Below are 4,611 nucleotides of genomic sequence, written 5' to 3'. Positions count from 1 at the left end.
TTTACCATTATGTTTAAAATTTACTCGTAAGCAGCCATCCTCCTATCCTCCTTTCCGCTATAGTATTTCTGTGAATCTCTGACTCATTCTTCCTCTCTGCTTTTTTCCTTCTCCAACACCTCCTGAGACTTGCAAGAGAGTCTGCGCTTCAGCTACCGCTGTCTTGGTTGTTCGTTGAACAGGATGGGGTACAGAATTTACCTGGCGACAGTTAACTCCCTGATGGATTTGTCTTAGTGGAATTAAGTACAGCTCTTGTGTTCTTATGTTTCATTGAGGCAGTGTTTTGCACTTTGCTATCAATGATCTGTATTTGGTGCTTGTTGACTAAACTCCTCTATTTTGAATCTGTTGTCTCAGAAACCCAACAATCACCTATCTGCGCTTCCCTCAGTTCCCCACCATATTTTTATGTATTACAAACATTTGTGTATTTTATACTTTTGTATTCCTCCTCCTCAGAGTTTCTTGCCGTTAATATATAGCTTTGACCACACACTTTTTCTAGTTTCCCCACACATTAACTGATTAGGGAGGTTATCTTTCTAGTTCTAGTTCACTTTACAGTTCTCATTTCCTGGGAATGCTTCCAAAATTTCCCTGATGGATGCTGGCCAGAAAGAATAGCACAGATGTGACAGTTTCTACCTTTTGATGCTTGCTATCTCCTAACTCCCCACCAGTATGGGTCCAGGTGCCCATCCCAGTTATTTGTTGGCAGTCCTCACCACCATAAAGGAGTGGGACTTCTTAAGTGATGCAAATCCAAAAATATATTTTTAATGCCCTTGACCAGAAAGAGAACCCAATACTTTCTGACTGACATGAAAGCACTTATGACAGGGATACACTGCCACAATCACTATTAGATGAAAACTTCCCGACAATTTTGCACTTAAAAGGTCTTGTGTTTGTGTAGCTCCCCTCTTAACCTTAAGACATCCTATAGATCTTTTTACCCAATTAAGCAGCTTTTTGAACTGTGCTTATTGAATCATTGTGATGTCAGAAACAAAACAACAAGTTTATCTGGTCAGCATGGACTAGTTAGACCAAAGGTTCTGTTTCCATGCTGTGCATCTCTATGACTCTAAATTTGTGTGGAGAGGGATTTCATAAAAAGAAACATGATGTATGTGCATCTGCTTTGGTAGTATTGTTCCTGAAATAAACAATAACACTGGAGCAAATATCCTGCCTCTTAGAAAATGTTGTAGGAATCTGTGTCCACCTGAGACAGGTTTTATTTCATGCCTCTGTTCCAATTACAGTAGAAAATGCAAATATCATTCGAAAATGATTAGGTATTCAAAGGATAAAAGGAGGAGAGGTAATACAGTAATTACAATAATATGTAGTTACACAATAGTTATATAGAGGAAAAAGTCAGAGGGAAACTAATGGGGCAAAAGATGCTAGGTTTCCTGCACTTCATTGTTTGCATCCTACGATATGAAAGTAAGTAGCTACACTGATAGTGAATGCATTGATAATAGTCTTAAATTCCCAGAATACTTAAATTCCCAGAGGGATGAAAAACTGCCAATGTAACATGTTTGTTTAAAAAGCAAGGTGATAAAAACAGGTAACCATCGGCCAGTTAGCTTAACATCTGTTACTGGGAAAATGTTCGGGTCCATTATAATAGCAGAGCATTTAGAGATACATGATATGATCAAGCACAATCAGCTTGACTTCGTGAAGTGGAAGTCATGCCTGACAAAATTACAAGAATTCTTTGAGGAGACAACAAGCAGGATAGGTAATGGGGGGAGAAGTAGCTATAATGTACAGTATTTGGATTTTCAGAAGATAAGTTCCCACACATTAAACTACTTAATAAGAGAAGAGCCTATGGTGTTAGGGTAGAATATTAGCACAGAGGATCGGATCAATGGTAAAAGACACAGTAGAGATAAATGGGATGCATTTTCAGGATATTTCCAATGTAAATGTCTTAGATGGGAAATGTGAATGTATTATATCCTTGTGAGAAGACAAGTGAGGAAGAAACAAGAGTTAGAAGGATATAAACAGGTTAAATGAGTGAGCCAAAACTTAGCAGATAGAATATAATATTCAACATGAGGTTGTGCATTTTGACAGGAAAAATAGAGGAGCTGTATAAATGGAGAAAGACTGCATAAAGTTACAGCAGAGAAAGACATGGCACCACATCTGCACACGTCCATTTTCTCCACTACTCACACTCATACATGCTGCTTTTACTATCTACAAGATGCCCTGAAGAAACTGACCTTAGACAACACCTTCCAAACCCACGACCAGGACAAGAGCAGCAGATACATGGGAACATCACCACGCTCATGTTCCCCTCCAAGCCGCTCACCATCCTGACTTAGAATTGTATTGCCGTTCCTTCACTATTGCTAGGTTAAAATCCTGGGACTCCCTCCCTAACAGCACTGTGGGTCTACCTACAGTACATGGACTGCCCCAGTTCAAGAAGGCAGCTCACCACCAACTTCTCGAGGGCAACTAGGACAATAAATTCTGGCTAGGCAGCGATGCCTACATCCCACAAATGAATTCAAAAAGAATACTTGGGATTCCTAGTCCATGAATCACGAAAAGTAACCACATAAGTTCAAGTAATGGAGAAGGCATGTGGAAAGCAATTGGAGTGTAAAAATAAGGAAGTCTTGCTCAAACTATAGACAGCACAAGTGAAACCAGCACTGGAATATTGTGAACAGTTTGGTCCCCTTGCCTCAGGAAAGATATTCTGACATTGGAGGCAATCTTCGAGAGAAAGTTCATTAGTCTGATCCTAGTTAAGGAGGGACTGTCTTGTTCAGAGAGATGAGTAGTTTTGGTCCTGTACTCATTGAAGTATACAGAATGTCCTGAGGTCATTAAAGGCACTATCTAAATGCAGGTTTTTTGCTTCTTTCTCAGGTGATAACATCAAAGATTTCCTGCTGAGTCTGCGCTACTTTCGGATCTTCATTGCCTTGTGGAATATCTTCATGATGTTCTGTATGATTGTGTAAGTGTCTTTTTTCTCAGTGTAACTTTGGGGTTTTTTTTTCCAAAAAGGAAGAGAATTTTAGAATGTTTTAAGTTGCTTCAGTGAGCTCTGCTTCAGTCTCTGTAGGATCAGCATTAAACACGTTAGTGAAGCAACCGACACCAGAGTGCGAAAATATCTTCAATATGGTGTGTACTAGACAGCCTTGGTGTCCCTGCTGTGTTGTTACTGAGTTTGGTTTTCTAGTATATAATAGGAAAGGCTGGATTCCACATTCCTGCAACTAGAGAGGCATCTTGTACAGCCTCTTTGTCCTCTGGTGGCTTTGTCTTCAGCTGCCAAGGCCCTCACTACAGAATTCCCTCCTTTAAACCTTTTCATCTCTCATTACCATTTTTTAAATTCATGGGACATGGGTGCATCTGTGTAGCAGTGCTCCCTGTAAGTGGCTGCGATGCCGCTCTGCAGTTCCACTCATGCTTATACATTGACTTCTGGTTTCCGAAGTGACATTGTGCACAGACCTCTGAGGTTTCTGCAACAATAACTAGTCAGTGGGAGTATTGCTGGCATTTATAGCTGTATTGCCATAATTTTCCTGGAGAAGGTTTTGCTGAGCTGCTTTTTGAACTGCAGCAGTTGTTGGATGTCAGGACACCCACAGTGCTGTTTTGGAGGGAGTTCCAGGATTTTGATCCAGTGCCACTACAGGAATGGTGATATATTTCCAAGCCAAGATGGTGAATGGCTTGAAGGGGAACTTGCAGGTGGTGGTGTTCCCATGTATCTGTTGCCCTTAACATTCAAGATGATAGATGGTGTGAGTGTAGAAGATGTTGCCGAAGGAACCTTGGTGAGATGCTGCAATGCATCTTGTTGTTGGTGCACACTACCCTCTGTGTTTCTGTGGTGGAGAGAGTGAATGTTGAAGCGAGTGCTAAGGTGCCAGTCAAGTGGCTCCTTTATCCTGGATAGTGTCAAGTTTCTTGAGTGTTTTTGGACCTGCACTCATTCAGGCAAGTGGGGAGGATTTCATCACACCCCTGACTGGTCCTTTGTGAATGGTGAATAGTCATAGGGAAGGCAGGAGATGAGTAGTAGTATTTCTAATCTCCGACCTGCTCTTGTAGGCACAGTATTTATATGGCTGTTCTAGTTAAGTTTCTGATCACTGAGAACCTCCAGCATGTTGTTAGTTGGGGAGTCAGTGATGGTGGTTCCATTGAATGTCATCAGGTGCCGCTTAGACTGTCTCTTGTTGGAGATGATCATTGCCTGGCTACTAATGTTGCTTGCCACTTATCAGTCCGAACCTGGATGTTCTCCAGATCTTGCTGCAAAAGCACACAATACATTGGTGTTTGAGGTATCTCAAATGGTGCTGAACATTGTGGAGGGAAGATCAGTGATGAAGCAGTTGAAGTTAGTTGAGCCGTGAATTTTGTCTGGTGTGTAGATAGGCATTTTTATGGAGCCCTATCCTCCACTGAGTTCTTTAGTTGTTCACCACCACTCACAACTCGATTTGGCAGGACTTCAGAACTTGAATCTTATCCATGGATTGTGAGGCCATGTGATCTTCACTATTGCTTGGCATGCAGGTAGTCCTGTATTGTAAC

General features: G+C 41.3%; 1 long non-coding RNA gene across 1 annotated transcript in view; it reads left to right on the top strand.

Moving 5' to 3' along the window:
• Window positions 1-3,004, top strand: part of LOC122565138 — an 11,240-nt gene extending 8,236 nt beyond the window's left edge. The window contains exon 3 of the long non-coding RNA XR_006316099.1: window positions 2,920-3,004. This is a non-coding gene — a long non-coding RNA (uncharacterized LOC122565138). The remainder of the gene's footprint in view (window positions 1-2,919) is intronic.
• Window positions 3,005-4,611: the final 1,607 nt, after the last annotated feature.

This window comes from Chiloscyllium plagiosum, chromosome 31 (genome assembly GCF_004010195.1).
Source record: "Chiloscyllium plagiosum isolate BGI_BamShark_2017 chromosome 31, ASM401019v2, whole genome shotgun sequence".
Lineage (NCBI taxonomy): Eukaryota > Metazoa > Chordata > Chondrichthyes > Orectolobiformes > Hemiscylliidae > Chiloscyllium > Chiloscyllium plagiosum.
Note: the sequence above shows the minus strand (reverse complement) of the source record. Positions and strands in the feature narration are given on the sequence as shown.